Genomic DNA, 17,606 nt, shown 5'->3' with positions numbered 1-17,606 from the left:
ATTAATCCCCCACCAACCCTAAAGAGCACGTATCATTAACCCTAGCCTATAGGCAAGAAAACTGTAATAACTTGTCCAAGAAAACTCAGCTAGTAAAGTCAGAGCTTGGATTTGGACCCAGGTCCTTGACTTTTGCTCATTTGACCAGCAGGTGCCCAGCAAAATTCTGCAAGTTTCTTTCCTATATAAGAACAAGGCCCCCAGGTGGCTAAACCAGAGGCAGTCCTCATGAACTTTCTTGACAGAGCTCTTCATCACATTAATAACTGAAAGAAATGCCTCCCCAGGTTATACTGAGACTGGTTTTTGCAGCAGTGGAGTGTCTGTACTGAGCCACCTACCCACTTTGCCCTGTAACCCTATTTGAGACCAGGGACACATACTCCTGAGGCTCCTAGTCAGAGGTAGGAGGCCTGGTGAGGTTTGATTAAAACAAAATTAGCTGGTCCCTAAAGCTTAACTTCACATTATGTCCTAGTACAAACCAGTGGTTTCCAAACTTGCACATGCATCAGTATCATAAGGGCTTCTTTTTGTTTTTATTGGAGTATAGTTGATTTACAATATTATGTTAGTTTATGGTCTATAGCAAAGTGATCCAGGTATACAGATATATATATATTCTCTTTCATATTATTTTTTATTATGTTTTATTATAGTATATTGAACATACTTCCTTGTGTTATACAGTTGCACCTAGTTGTTAATCTATTTTATATATAGTAGTTTGTATCTGCTAATCCTAACCTTCTAATTTATCCCTCCCTCACCTCTGATTTATGTCAGAGCATCATTGGCCTATTTTCTTTTTTAGGAGTTCCATGGTGTCATGTCTTATATTTCAGTTTTTAAACCATTTTGAATTTGTTTTTGTGTATGGTGACAGGTTGTGTTCTTACTTTATTTGTATACATGTGTCTGTCCAGCTTTCCCAACACCACTTGCTAAAGAGACTATCTTTTATCCATTGTACATTCTTGCCTCCTTTGTCAAAGATTGAGTGTAAATGCATAGGTTTATTTCGGGGCTCTCTAGTTTGTCCCATTGATCCACATATCTGTGTTTGTGTCAATACCACACTGTTTTGATTACCATTACTTTGTAGTATTATTTGAAGTCTGGGAAAGTTATGCCTCCAGCTTTCTTCTTTTCCCTCAGGATTGCTTTGACAAATCTGGGTTTTTTATGGTTCCATATATATTTTAAGATTATTTGTTCTAGTTATATGAAAAATGCCATGGGTAATGTGATAGGTAATTTTCACTCATTTCCCATGTTGGTAAGGTTATGCTCAAAATCCTTCAAGCTAGGCTTCGGCAATACTTGAATCAAGAACTTCCAGATGTAGAAGCTGAATTTGGAAAAGGCAGAAGAACCAGATATCAAATTGCCAACACTTGTTGGATCATTGAGGAAGCAAGAGAATTCCAGAAAAACATCTACTTCTGTTTCATTGACTATATGAAACCCTTTGACTGTGTGGATCACAACAAACTATGAAAAGTTCTTAAAGAGATGTGAATACCAGACCACCTTACCTACTTTCTGAGAAACCTATATGCAGGTCAAGAAGCAACAGTCAGAACCAGTCATGGAACAACAGACTGGTTCCAAATTGGGAAAGGAGTATATCAAGGCTGTATATTGTCACCCTGCTTATTTAACTTATATGCAGAGTACATCATGCAAAATGCCAAGCTGGATGAGTTACAAGCTGGAATCAAGATTGCCAGGAGAAATATCAACAACCTCAAATATACAGATGATACCACTCTAATGGCAGAAAGCGAAGAGGAACTAAAGAGCCTCTTGATGAGGGTGAAAGAGGAGAGTGAAAAACCTGGCTTAAAACTCAACATTCAAAAAGCTAAGATCATGGCATCTGGTCCCATCACTTTATGGCAAATAGAAGGGGAAAAAGTGGAAGCAGTGACAAATTCTATTTTAGGGGGCTCCAAAATTACTGCAGATGGTGACTGCAGCCATGAAATTAAAAGACACTTGCTTCTCCAGAAGGAAAACTATGACAAACCTAGTGAAAGTGAAGTCATTCAGCCGTGTCCGACTCTTTGTGACCCCATGGACTGTAGCCTACCAGGCTCCATGGGATTCTCCAGGCAAGAGTACTGGAGTGGGTTGCCATTTCCTCCTCCAGGGGATTTTCCTGACCCAGGGATCGAACCCTGGTCTCCTGCATTCCAGGCAGACGCTTTAACCTCTGAGCCATCAGGGAAAACCTAGACAGCATATTAAAAAGCAAAGATGGACACAAAGGTCCATCTAGTCAAAGGTATGGCTTTTCCAGTAGGCATGTATGGATATGACAGTTGGATCATAAAGAGGGCTGAACACTGAAGAACTGATACTTTCAAACTGCGGTGCTGGAGAAGACTCTTGAGAGTCCCTTGGATAGCAAGGAGATCAAAGCAGCTATTCCTAAAGGAAATCAACCCTGAATATTCATTGGAAAGACTGATGCTGAAGCTGAAACTCCAATACTTTGGCCACATGATGTGAACAGCTGACTCAATGGAAAAGACCCTGATGCTGGGAAAGATTGAAAGCAAAAGAAGAATGGGGCAACACAGCAGATCAGATAGTTGGATGGCATCATTAACTCAATGGACATGAACCTGGGCAAACTGTGGGAGATAGTGAGGGACAGGCAGGCCTGGAGTGCTGCTATCCATGGGGTTGCAAAGAGTTGGACAAAACTTAGCAACAGAACAACAATTTGATAGGGATCAACATTAAATGTGTAGATTGCTTTGGGTAGTATGGCCATTTTAATAATATTATTTCTTTCAATCCAAGAGCATGGGATATGTTTCCATTTCTTTGAATATTTTTTAATTTTCTTTATCCATGTTTTATAGTTCTTAGAATAAGTCTTCCACCTCCCTGATCAGGTTTATTCCTATTTTATTTTTTGATGTGATTTTAAAAGGGATTTTTTTAACTTTCACTTTCTGATATTTCTTTGTTAATATAAAAAATATAACAGATTTCTGTATGTCAATTTTTTATCCTTCTCCCTTGCTGAATTCATCTATCAGTTTTTGTGTGGAGTCTGTAGAGTTTTCTACATATAACATCATGTCATCTGCATATAATGACAATTTTACCTCTTCCAATTTGCATGCCTTTTAGTCCTTTTCTTCTCTGACTGCTGTGGCTACGACTTCCAATACTGTGTTGAATAGAAGTGGTAAGAGTGAGCATTCTTGTCTTATTCCAGATTTTAGCAAGAAGGCTTTCAGCTTTTTACCATTCAGTAGTATACTGGCTGTGGGTTTGTCAAAGTGAAGTGAAAGTGAAGTCGCTCAGTTGTGTCCGACTCTTTGCGACCCCATGGACTGTAGCCTACCATGCTCCTCCGTCCATGGGATTTTCCAGGCAAGAGTACTGGAGTGGGGTGCCATTGCCTTCTCCAGAGGGGCTTGTTAATACAGAGTGTTGGGTCCTTTTGCCAGAGTGTCTGATTCAATAGGTCTGGGGTGGGGCCCAGGAATTTTCATTTCAAATTCCTAGGTAATGCTCATGCTGAGGCAGAGGAACATACTTTGAGAACCACTACTTTCAACCAATAGCACTCACCATTCCTCCTCTCCATCTCTAACTTTACTAAAGTAGAGCTGACAGTTGTTAGTAGTCCTTCTGGATGCCTGTGACCCCAGGACATCACCAGTCCAGATTCCCTCCTCCCCCATTCCCTGCCTCAGCCAAAGTCAGATCAGGACCTTTATCCTTTCTTTGCTGATTTCCTTACTCTGCAGCTCCATTTTAATTCAACATGAACATTCTGCAAGGAGAGCTTTACTTTTTTTGTCCTGGAAACACTCTCCTTGCATTGGTCTATTAAGGTCTAAGTTAGTCCTCAGTTCTACAATACCCAGCAATGAAAAGTCCCTTTCTTAAAGATGAAATGCAATATGGGTTTGAGGTGAGAGTCAATTCACTGGTTTAAGAGGGAAAAAAAAGCAGCACTATGCCAGTTAAGACTTCTAAAATGAAAAAGACAACACAGGACAGCTATTTTCAACTCCTGCTTATACCACACCCTACGGAGAGGAAGAGTGGGATAAATACTGCATCCCTGAAATCCTAAAAAATCTGAGCTCCAGACTTCACGAGTTCTCTCTCATCTATGACAGCAGCATCAAAACACTGTAAACATAGGTTTAAAAAGCCACTTCCCAACTAACCCCTGTTTTCACTCCCACCTTCTATGAGGAGGTGAGAGCAGCGGAGGTCCTATTCTTGGCTATTCAAACCATAGTGTGTGGTTGAGGGAGCTGTCCCTCTAAAATTGGGTTTCTGACAGTGAAAGATCCGGAGTCGGGCTTTCTTTCCTTTCTCTACCCAGAATCCTCTCCTGTAAAACAAAGGAAGCAATAGCATCCTTGGCACAAGCAGAGGACCCAAAAGGGCTGGTCGGACCAGAGTTAACTTCCACACCCACTGGCTGTGGCTACAGCTCCCCTAGCTGATTCTTCCAGGTGCCTGGAAATGTTTCCCAAAAAAGGGGTGGGGAGATACAGAGAGAAGACAATGGCCCTTCATGCTGAAGTTAGAGAGAAGAAGATACCTAATAATGCTTGAGGTTTTCTGTAACAAGGAAGATAAACTCTGCCTTAATCTGGATCCCAAGGTAGAAAACAAAACAGCACGCTGGGGCCTTCTGAACTGATCTCCATACATCAACCCTTTCCTCCGAGCCATGCAGCCAGGATGCTCTGGCAAAACTCATCGCGCATCAGCACACCCTGACATGACATTTACAAATGGCTTCCCACTGCCCGAGGATAGAAGCTAAAACCTTTAAATGTCCTACAAGGCCTACATGCTGTGGTCCCTCCTCTCTTCAGTTTTGTCTTATGTCCCCTTTCCCTTACAACTCTGAGCTCCAATCACACCAAGCTTCTTGAGTTTCCTCAAAGGCACCAGCTGGACAGAGCCTCTGCTCATGCAGCTCTTTCCGCTTGGGTTAAAACTGGAGACATTTGAAATGTTAGACCCGTAATCTGTGGGGGACAAATTATATGGCTGGATTGGTTTGGGCAAGTCACATAATTTTCTTGACCTTCGCTTCCTCGGATGTAGGGCAAAGACAGAAATAAACAATGATGGCAACATCACAGAATTAGAATGAGGACCATAGAGAAAACAAATGATTTGCTGAAGGAATAAAATTAGTAACAAGAAAAGTTTGGGCCTTGGGGAAGTGAACTGATGAATGCAGAATAGATACCAGGTAGGAGAAACAGTTCAATTTGAAACTCAGTTGAAAAGGTCACTATGAGAAGGCTCTGGTTAGTGACACAGCCAAACTCATGAGTGTACTAGCACATATGTGAGTGTGGGTATCTCTCTCATAAATGTAAGTTCCCATACTCATCTTAATTGTTGTTGAAAATAAAATTCTCCTCTCATTTTATAAACTAAAAAGGCCCAGGCATGTTTTTAAAAGTATCTCTCACTGTGCAAATATCAATAGCAATGAGGCTTTCCAAACAAACAGATCTTATTTGTGACAAGTTATTATCCAACCAGTCTCTAATTAATTTTCCTGTTATAGGTAGTGCCTTTTTACATGGAATGTTCTCTTGACATTAAAGCAAATAGTCTGTCATTACTAATTCATTAAGTATTCACACAGATGCTATTAATCACAATGAACTAATGTGGTATTAATGGGTAGGTTATTAATCTGCAATTACATGCAGATTTCCTAATAAACTCAAGCTGCCCAAGTTTTTCGAGGAGAAAAGCAAAGGAAAACAAAATGAGCAAATCCTTCATAAAACAAATTAAGGGGAAGAAATATCTCTCCCTGTACCATAAGAGAGGACATACAAAATTCGTTTTCTTTTCATCCTAAGAAATCTTTGTTCTTACTCAATACAATGACATTTGCAATAAAGAGGCTTTCATCAAAATAATAATATAAATGAAGGAAAAATAAAACACCCATGCACCCTGGAGAGGTACTGAATTTCTTTAATGCCATAACGTGTTCTTAGACGTAGCCAAGCCGGACTGCTCAACATGTGGTCCCTGAAACAGCAATGTGGGCATCACCTGAGAACTTGCCAGAAATACATACTCTCATGGCCCTTCTCAGATTTACTGAAACAGAATCTGCCTTTTAACAAGATTCCCACATGATCCACATACACATTCAAGGTTGAGAAGATTGGTATCAAAGTAGAGCTTTGTAGCTGCAAACTGGAGAAGAAGGAAGTGGGGGAGTTTTGCTTATACATCTTTGTTCATTAGAGACTAGGTGTGCTGAGGAGGGAACAGCAGGCAAATCTTGCTGAAACTGTTCAAACGTACATAAACAAGGTGGATATGACAAGCGGCTGGGAAATCTTGATTATTAGAAAAACAATTTACACACCATATTTCATGAAAGCTAAGAAGCACATTTTCTTTTAACATTTGAACATTTCTGAAATTGGAATCCATCTTAAAACTGTCAGCCAGACACAGTCACGAAGTAGACGCCATTGCCTACCCGTATATGACCTTGATCTAGCAGTTCTTATCATCAACACCACAAATGAGTTGGTCGGTTGCCTGACTAGGAAATTGTCACTTAACGCATCTTCAGAAAGATTTCACTGGAGTTTGGCTATGAAAGTAAAATTTACTGTGTATCCAAAAAGACAGCCTTGGAGGAAAATCCCTGAGATGATTGAGAGCACATTTTAAAGAAATGCTGAATCACTGCTGTTATTGATGGAAAAAGGACAATGTTTTGTGAGAATATAAAAGTACTGATGGTTTGAAATCAAAAAGACCATGAAGAAGTTTTAGGAATAACTTACCCCATCTCTTTTGCTTGCATTTTCCTTTTTAATTAATGTAAAAGACAAATATGTGATAAAAATTAATGTCTAAGCCTAAAAGAACTTTTGATGAACATAAAAATCCCCAATCCTAAGAAATCATTGTATAATAGCTTAGTCTTACTCAGCATACATGAAATAAAGGTGCATCTTTCAGCTGGCAGTCTTTTTGATTCGATGAAATGTGGTATTATTTTTGTTGATGCTATGAAAGACCCAGCAGTGTTTGTGTCTTCTCTTGCTTAATTTTAAGTCAAATAAATATAACCAACAAAACTGTATGTCACTATAGCATTACCACTACAGAAGACCCAGTATTTTTCCTCCTGGGAAATAATAAATGTGTCTAGAATATTCAAGCTGTGTTTCGATTTAAATAAAAGAAGGCAAAAGAAAAACTATTCCAAATGACTGCAAAAGCATTTTAAGGGCAAGTGAATTTCTGAGTGAGATGAGACATTTTAATTCCCGAATATTGGGTTTCACATCTAGGTCTCAAGGGCAAAAATACAAGTTTGGCTGACTGGGAAGGCAGGCGTGAGGTCTCTGGCAAGAGCAGCTTCGTGGGCGTCCCGCCACCCCGTGGGCTGTGCAGCTGGCAGACCTCAACCAGAGCCACAATTGCCTCCCTTCCTCACCCAGCACTTCCCACGCGGTCCCCACTAGACATGTTTCATTCTGGCAACGACCTGCAGCTTTCAAACCCTATCTTCCCCTTCTCTGCAGCTCACGAATTCCAGACTGACACAAACACCTTTGACCTCAATTAAAATAATCAAACTTATGTCTTACTTTACTCACACTGGTCACATATCCAGACCAGGGTGTAGATCAAGGGGGAAAAGAGAAATCTCTTTTCTTACATTATTCCAAGACTTGGTCAAAATGTGGGGAAATATAAGTTGAGAGAAATTAATAAATTAGTTAGGGCATTGCCTGACGTTCTTTAGTGTGCACTAGCATACTGCTGGAGGGGTTATTTTGAATGGCTCTCATTTCAGAAAACTCACAGAACCTTCTCCAATAGACAGTGGCTACAGTTCACTACTCAGTTAGTGTAGAGATCACCCTTGACTAGGTTCTCAAACTTGGCTGCATGTTAGAACTGCCTGCAGAAGCAGGGTATTAAATAGCTTCAAGAGTGGAAATGCAGGGTGCACATCAGACCAGTTACATCAGAACCTCTGAGGATGGGACCCAGGCATCTGTGTCTATTAAGCTCCCAAATGACTCCAGTGTACAGCTGCGGTTGAGAAGCATTTGACTAGAACTGCCCCGTCCAATTCAGAAGGGGATAGTTGCAAGGTGCTGTTGAATGCCTGAAATATGACCCGTCGACAAGGTGACATGTTGCAAGTTTAAGACATGTCCTGCATTTCAAGGACTTAGTAGGCAAGAAAAAAATGTAAAATGTCTCACGCGTAAGTTTTTTATACTGATTCCATGAAATGACAGTATTCTGGATATGTTGCATTAGATTAAAAAAAAAATAATAATTTCATCCAATTCCTTTCTACTTTAATGCAGCTATTAGAAAATGTAAAATTACATGAGTTGCATCTATGACTCAGGTTACATTTCTTTTCGACATCACTATTCTGGAAGATGCCTTATAGGTCACTAGCTGTGTGAATATGAGAGACTTACATAACCACTCTAAGTCTCAACTTCCACAACTGTAAAATGGGATAATACCTCCTCCCTGGTTTTCAGGGGTTTTACCAGGTGCTAAGGGTCAAACATCTGAATTCTAATCCTTCTTCCATCGCCTCTTAGCTGTGTGATCTTGGACTGGTGATTGACTTTACTGCTTGGCTACTTCTATTTCCTCATGCCCAAAAAGCAGATAAACCTTCCATCTTACAGGCTTGTGAGGAGTTCAGTTTAGAGACTTCAAAAAAGGTAGCAAGTGTATTATTAAATAAGGTCACCTCTATAAAGTGCCTAGACTGTCAGGCTTTTCTCTGTGTGATATATTCTTATGAATTTGGGAGGTGAGGGGATCTGCTAAAGGCTCACTTCACAGAGATGAGTCAAAATACCCACAGTAGTAGTAAAACAGGGGAGAAATGGGGATTTTTCCACATTGTAAAGATGCTCAATTCAGCCACACCTTCAAGCTGCAGTTGAAAAGTTCTCAGAATTGAGGATGAGAGCTCAGCTGAAATCATCTAATCAAAGAGTTAGGAAATGGGAGGATGAAATGTTCAACTCCACTTGGCCATGCATTTGTGCACAACCAACTTTTTTATTTTTCTAATGACTGAGTTTTGCCACTGACCAATTAGGAGTAGAATAAAGGTAAGTGATTGTTCCATTTCTCTAGATATTGAAGACCCGGGAAATCTGAGTCATCTGGTTCTGCTATGAAATCTGGATGACTCTTAGACATTCCTGCCCAAATCCCATTTTTCTCAGCTCCATTGTTATTCCTCCTTCTGGCAACCAACAGCAGGAACACGTGGGGACTTGAAGGAGCTTCAGGAATCATTACCACCAAAGCTCATGTGGGTAGGCTTGGAATAGTTGCCACCAAAATTTAGGACTTCTCTTCCCTTTTCAGTCATCTTTCAGGAAGTGGCTTTTCAAAAATACGCAACCCTTCTGAACAGCTACAAAGTAAAATACATTACACACACCAACCATGCCAAAAAGGGTGTGGGCAGGTTGGGAAGAATCATTGCAGGTGTATATATGTCTTTCTCAGGATGTGAATATCCTGTGTCATCAGTCATGCCCAAAAACTTATATTTGGTCAAAGGAGCCCAAATTTAGTTGACAATCTTCTAAAGTAAAATGTTTTTTATCTTCCTACAACATTCAAGCTAACTAGCAGGAAACTTTTCATTATGTGTTGCAATGTTTATACTACCAACATGCCCCCTCATCTGTTTTTCTACTTCTTTTTTTTTCATGTAGAGCATTTCTAGGCTGTCATTCCACATTTCCGAAACCTCAGCTTCCTTGCCCCCAGTCAAAAATCTCAAAATGGATTCTGACATCCTTCAGCTACCCACCTCACTCCTGTCATCTCTCAGCAACAGCCCTGCTCATGCCTTCCAACAGAGCCAAGTTCACTCCAGCACCTCCAGATTTATAGCCCCGTTCCATCCCCTGCCATTCCAAATTCAAACAAGAGTCCCCATCTTTAAGATCAGATGACAAGCAAGCTCTTTCATAAACCATATAATACGTACTTATGAATGAAGACACTACTTTGTGTATTACTACTTCCAATCATTTGCACTGTTTAGAAATATTTTCAACTATATTATGGCAAAAGCTGTATCATCTCTAATTGGGCATTGACCTTTTAACTCTCTGCTTTCATAATAGGTATTTGGCAATAGACAGTAATTTCATCTATAAATACATTTGTTCTGTGGCATAGGTAAGCCCATAAAAGCTTGCACTTAATCACTTCAAGGCTTGGCATTGGCACAAACTCCAAACACGTATCTCTGGTTTCATCTAATATCCTTATAAACACCTATTAACTGTCGGTAATGTGTTCATCACCCAGGGATTTTAGACAGCAAATTGTTCAAATATTTGGGTATGAATGGACCCATGGGGCCATGTAATAGCCATCTCCACTCAAAACACCTGAATTAGGACGTATTGTAAAGCTAAAGTAAAATAAAACTATACCTTTTTGAGGCATGCCCCAACAATCTTTACATAGGCAGGGGTTCTTAATCTTTTTCGTGCCATACATCTCCTGGGCAAACTCTTAAAACCTATGGGCCATTCTCAAAATAATGTCTACAAGAACATAAGAAACATGGGTTTATAATGGAACCCAGTTATTTCAAAACACAGTTAACAAAACAGTTGTTTTACTGTTTAAAATCATGATAGATGCACTACTTCATTAATTCATTAAATAAGATCTCACATGGAGTCTAGCCACCACTATGATTTTGAAGTGGTGAGGTAGGTAGATGCTATTTCAAGATAGCTATAACATCTGTATTAAGATTTTTAAAAATGATGATTCCCATTGGTAAGCAAGTCACAGCTTACAAACTGGAGTTTGTAAACTACAGTCATAATTAAAGAAAATGCTAAAGTTCCATCAGAGATTAGTGCAAATAAAGATGCTATTTTTGTTTTCCTATTCAAGTCCCTGAATTCTATCAACAGCTCTCTTGAGGTGACATGAGTCCAAACTAAAGATCCCCTAGGGATGAGGAAAAGACAAGAGAGAATGGAAATGGGTATAACTAACAACAACAAAAACAGTGGAATCCAAAGAAGACCGAGAGCAACCTAAGATGACACCTTTCCTTTCACTAATTCCCCTTTCCTCTTCTCTTTCCCTACAGGAGAGACTTAAAACTCATATACACCATTGAGTGTGTTGTCTGACCAATTAAATTATCAAGACTTTTCAGGGTTTGAGGTCATGACCAAGGTCCACCAATAAAGTTGGGAAAACACATATATCCTAACCTATTGTTTTCATCCCCATGATGCTTCTTTCCTGATCACCTGACTCTTTTACACAGGTGGGCAAGCATACATGAGAAAAACAATTAAGTATGTATATAAACAAGATAATTTTAGATGGTTATACAAACCACAGAGGACACCTATAGAGTAACAGGATAGAGGGGGACTGTAGATGGGAATAGAGAACTATTTATGCTAAAGGTGTTCTTTGATCCTTCTCTATCAGTGAAATAAATCTGAATTTATTCACAGATAGCTCACCTTTCTAATGGCCAATTCAGGACTCTAGAGCAGCATTGTCTGATAGAAATATTATCCGAGCCAAATATATAATTGTTAATTTCCTTGTTGCCATATTTGAATAAGTAAAACAAAAAAGGTGAGATGTTTAATAATATATTTTATTTAACCCAATGTATCTAAAAATATTTCTATATGTAACTTATTAAATAAATCATCAATTTATTGGTGAGATATTTTTACATGTTTTCTAAATGAAGTCTCTGAAATTTGGTGTATACTTTACACTTACAGCACATCTCAGTTCCAGCTAGCCATATTTCAAGTGCTCAAAAGCCACATGTGGCTAGTAGCTACCATACTGAACAGTGTTGCTCTAGAATCTTTTATTATTACTTTTGGCCATGCTGCATGGCTTGTGGGATCTTAGTTCCCTGAACAGAGAGCAAACCCAGGCCCTGGCAGTGAAAGTGCCAAGTCCTACCCACTGGACAACCAGAAAATACCCTCTAGAATCTTGATTATAGTATCTACTGAAATATTTTGTGATGTGCAGATTTTTAATTTTTACACAGTAGTCTTGGGGCGGCTCATTAACATCTACATCCTCCTATGCCTAACACAGTATCTCTTGCTGGATGCAAATGAGGAAGTCTAAATTCTGATTGCTACTAGCAACGATCTAAGCCAAGCAGACTTAGAAAGTATGAGACAACGGATGCCAGAGTAGAAACAAAGAAAGAAATGTGATCCTTAGTTTCAGTTGCTAGATCAACCCTTACCTGAAGTCCACATGATTACTAGATATTTTGGTTACATGAGCCAACAAATTGTCTTTATTGTTTAGGCCAGTCTGAGTTGATGTTTCTGTTACTTGTGACTAAAAACAATTGGTTCCAGGAAAAAAGTAAAAGCTCAGAAAATAGTCCTGTGTTTACAGATTAATTAATATAATCAAAATGCTGTCTATTTCAATCTATTTGAAGTGAGCACATTTCCCCCAAATAAAAGAGCATACAACTCAGAATAAATGTTATAAATAGATGTAGTTCTTATTTGCAACATCACTTGCAACATTAACCAACTTATTTGCAACATTAACCACTACAAAAGAAAAGCTACATTAAAGCCACAGGGGAAAAAATAGATCTTAAAAAGCTTGGAACAGGTAGGAGTCAAAAAGACAAGGATATGCATTTGGGGTGGAAATGGATACACAGGAAGAAAATCCAAAGTGCTGACTGTCAAAACTACCAGAACACAGGCTCCTACACACGGTGGCCATTCTCAAGGCCTCTTTACTTCCTTAAGCTATTTAGAAAGAGGTCATGCCCTAGAGGTAAATATACATTTTCAGAGTCTTCAGGAAGAAATTAATTTCAGTATTTGAAATAAATGTCTCCTAACAGGAAATTGCTAAACTTTTTAAAATTTCACAACTTCTTTCCCCTTCCTCACACTACACGAACCCACACTCCCACCCCACCCATGCTCAAATGAGGTATTGCAATTATGAAAAATGGAAACCACACCAACAAAAAACTGCAGGTAAAATAATTTCATTTCACATGCTAAGTCTTTGACACAGGCCTAGATCTTTACGCAGCATCTCTCTGTGCACACAGGACTCATAACAGCGTATATATAACTTGGCAAGTTGTTGCTTCCTGGGTAGCCCCATGAAAAAGAGGCAGAATAGTCAGAAAAAACAGGAATCTGCTCTGAGTGGGCACACCTGGTCTACATAGCAGATTCAATGAGACTTACATGAGCTGAGTTTTCACCAGGAATAAAAAGCACACCACAGTGACTGGTCCCCGTCATGTCCCCATTTTGGTTTTTCTAGTCTGACATCGTTTGTTTCAAAGAGCTTAATAACATCAAGGTCAATTTGGCACATCATGATACTATGTCATGGCATGAAGAAAATGACACAATTAACTATGTCTTCAATGATCTGAACTTTCTAATTATCAAATGACTTTATAGGAGCTGAACTGTAAGTTTTCAGCTTTTTAGTATCTGCAAAAGATGATCTGGCTAGGATCACTAACAGGAAAACCAAGATTATAGGGGGGTTATTTAATTATGAGAATCCTTTAAATCTCAGCCAGCAGGTATTTATAAATAAATAACCAATCTATGAATCACAGTCATCTTTCTCTCCCTATTAATGCATAGGCCCCACTTCATCTTATTGTTCTGCTAGTGCTGTGTCTGTGCTTGAACATAATAATATACTGCATTTCTTTATAAAATATTGGCCAAGATCGCTATTCCATAATAGAGATGAGCTGGCCCCAGCCTAAGTCATCTGTCTTCTGTTTGACACAAGTGTTCTAGCTCACTCATTGCTTTATGTTTCATAAGTGCTCATTTGCAAAATTTTCATCTGTTTGTTCATAAGCAATGCATGCTGTGTCAATTTCATAGTCACATGAAAATTTGGGAGGCTTTGTAGGAAGGAAATTTTAAGACATTCAAATGCATAACTATATCCAGACCTTTTAAAAAAACAAATCCTAATTCTTAGAACAAGAAATAATTTTATTTTCCAAGTAGAAATCTGAGTCTTATATGCCATTTAAAGAAAAAAATTCATGAAGCCAGGTTGCTGACTTCAATAGAGGGCAATTTTTCATCAGCCAGGTGTGTCAAACCCATTTTATTTCACAAATTGGACAGCCATTTCTGCGTGTTTTCTGTCAGTCATAAGAAAATGGTATTCTTTTGATTGGTCTCATCGGGTTTTATTTTTGGATATTCTTTTTATCAAGGGTGAGGAAAAATATCTAGACAGTATTTAATATTTTTGAAAGCACATGATATTTACAGAGGATAAGACCAGAATAAAACTTAAAGCATTTGATAGACATTACTTCATGGGCCTCAGAACTATCTTTGAGACAAAATGGAAGAGCAAAGGACAAATATTGAGGGCCTGCAATATGCCAGGAACTAGACTGGGTGATTTATTTAGGTCATCCCCTTTAGTCCTCACAAATCCTATGAAATGGGTAGTCTTATCTCCATCTGAAAGACAAAAAAGCTGAGCTAGGTGAGTTAACTGACCAAAAGTAACACAAAGGAGAAATGAAAGGATTCAAATCCAACTCTATGGCATTAACACTCAGGCTCTGAGAGGCTTATCATGAAGATAAAATCTGGAAACCATCTAAATGGCAACACATGAATTGATGAAACAAATTTCAGTATATCCATACAAAATAGTCATGGCAAATAATGGTATAGAGCTATTTATACTGACCTGAAAAGATGTTAACATGTCACATAAAAATAACATTATAAAAATAGAATATATGATCCTTTTATATATATATATATATAATTGTATATGTATATTTGCATTTAAAAACTTATCACTGGGTATTAGGATCTGAAGTATGTTTCCTCTCGCTAGTCATTTACAGCTGATCTACAATGAGTTTGTCTCACCTGGGTGGTTAGATGGATGAGGAGACTGACTGAGAGATACACAGATACATAGATAGATATAGAATAAATATATATTAATAGTTAGAATTTAAAGACCAAGTGTTTAATTCTTGGATTGGCTTTTCCTCCCTTCCATCTTTCACTCTTCCCAGTCCCCCACCTGTATTTCCTGGGATCACTTCCCAAAATAAACAACTTGCATGCTAAATAAATAAAGAATATTTAGTGTTTAAAAAATAAGATTGCCAGCACATCTGGTATCTGAAAAGTTCTATTTATATACTTGAAGAATATCTGGGCTTCCCTGGTGGCTCAGTAGTAAAGAATCTGCCTGCCAATGCAGGAGACGCTGGTTCAATCCCTGATTTGGGAAGATCCCACATGCTACAATGTAACTAAGCCCGGGTACCACAACTATTGAGCCTGTGTTCTAGAAGCCATGAGCTGCAACTACTGAGCCCATGTGCCACAACTACGGAAGCCTGAGTGCCCTAGAGCTAGTGCTCTGCCACAGGAGAAGCCACCGCAGTGAGAAGCCTGCCCACAGCTAGAGAACAACTCCCACTGGCCACAACTAGACAAAAGTCCACACAGCAATGAAGACTCAGCACACCCAAAAATAAAGCTCTTCCTTTAAAAAATCTAATTATCTGCAACATATTTGCAGAGTTCAGAAAGATATATATCTATAAATCTGTGTATGGTATCATCTATATATTTACATATTTTATCTATAGGTATAAAGATATAGACAGAGAATGAGATAATATCCCTACATTTATAGAGAGAATGAAAGAATAATATGATAAAAATACAGCAAAACAGTAACAATCAGGAAATCTGGGTAGAGAGTATATAGGCATTCCTCATACTATTCTTTCAACTTTTAAGTCTGAATTACCTCAGAATTAAAAAGTTCAAAGAATCCATATTTTATATTTCAAGCACATACATCTGGCATAAGATGATACTAACTTAAAAAAAGAACCTACTCCACAATTTGCTCTCCTTCTTGGCACTTGAAGCAAGAGCCCTATGACTGATTTCGTAATTTATCCTTTACAGTGCATGTCAAACTAGAGGTTTACTTGTCTGTGTCCTTCCCAGAGGATAGAAATACATGGGGAGCCTCCCATTTTGTTTCACAAGACCAACACAATCTTAATAATAGAATTTGACAAACTGAGCACACAAAAATCCATGGACCAACATGAATCATAAATACAGACACAAATATAAGAAACAATTCAATTCTAGCAATAGCTTAAAAGAAAATAATAAACCATCCATACGCAGGATTTATTTTAAGATTCTAAGGTTAATTCAGCATGTGGAAATCTAGAGAAGTTAAATGAGATACTCCATGTGAATCTCTTGATAAACACTGAAGAGATTTTTCTTGAGCAACACTTTTTGCGAACTAGGAATAACAGAACACAATAAAAAAATACTAGAAACAAAGAAAAAGTACATTGGGGGTAAATGCTAGAGGCATTACAACCCAAGCTAAGAATATTATACCCATTATCATTGCTGTAATTCAACATTATTCTGAGGCTCTAGTCAATTATAGTAAAAGGAAAGGAAGAGACAAAAAATTGTAATTATTTCTTAATTTCTTGATTACCTTTCAAAAAAATCCCCAAAAAGCTATGAGTTAGTAAAATAGTTATAATTAGATCCAATATAGTTATAGCAAAGCTTTACAATAGGCATCAGGAATTGGCACACTTCTTCCCTGAAGGTCAGAGAGTAAATATTTTAAGCTTTGCCTGTCATATGGGCTTTCCAGGTCATATGGTCTCTTCAGCAACCACTCAGTTCTGACGGTGTGGTGCAAAAGCAGCCATTGATAATGCATAAATGGCTGGGTGTGGCTGTCTTTCAATAAAACTTTATTTACAAAAACAGGCAGTGGCATGGATTTGGCCCACCGGCCACAGTTTGCTGACCCCTACTCTATACCACAAAAAAACAGGTGATTGAGAAAAGCTGCCATTTAAAGCAGCAAGAAAATATATGAACACCTAGAAACAACTTTCTAAAGGACCATTCTGCTATTTGCAACAAAAATGAAACCGTGAATACTCTTTCAACACAGTGATTTCACTTCTGGAAATTTATCCTAAGGATACATTTAGATAAGGCCATAAAGATGTGCAAACTTGGGTATTTATTATAGTGTTATTTATAATAAGGAAAGATGTCTACTGACATAATCCACATCTATGAGGAATACATCATTTGTTAAAGCAGCTGACAGAGCAGCATGCATAATATCAGCTGTTTTTATTTTTTTTAATATATGGCTGTGCATATGACACTATGCATATGTATCCACACGTGGGAGAAAAACCTGGGAAGATATATACCCAATTGCTTTATTAGCAGGTATTTCTAGGAGTGGATTTAAGTGTGACTTTCTTTTTATTTTTTGCATGTTATTTTTGCTCCTTTTTACTTTCATAACTAAGCTTACAAATAACGGTTTCTCATTTTTAAAAGTAGAAAAAAATCTTGTGCTGCTCTGAACAACTTACTCTCATTTTTACTAATTTTAGCCCACAAACAGTATCTTCCTCAAACAAAACCCATCGATAC

General features: G+C 38.3%; 1 protein-coding gene and 1 non-coding gene across 2 annotated transcripts in view; both read right to left on the bottom strand.

Annotated features, from left to right (window-relative positions):
• PHEX (phosphate regulating endopeptidase X-linked) overlaps positions 1-17,606 on the bottom strand; it is a 207,919-nt gene that overhangs the window by 175,133 nt on the left and 15,180 nt on the right. The gene's annotated exons all lie outside the window — the stretch shown is intronic.
• Positions 2,161-2,233, bottom strand: TRNAS-GGA (transfer RNA serine (anticodon GGA)). Its single transcript has one exon. It is a non-coding gene; the product is annotated as a tRNA-Ser (tRNA).

This window comes from Ovis aries, chromosome X, assembly GCF_016772045.2.
Source record: "Ovis aries strain OAR_USU_Benz2616 breed Rambouillet chromosome X, ARS-UI_Ramb_v3.0, whole genome shotgun sequence".
Lineage (NCBI taxonomy): Eukaryota > Metazoa > Chordata > Mammalia > Artiodactyla > Bovidae > Ovis > Ovis aries.
This window is presented reverse-complemented; position numbering and strand designations above follow the sequence as displayed.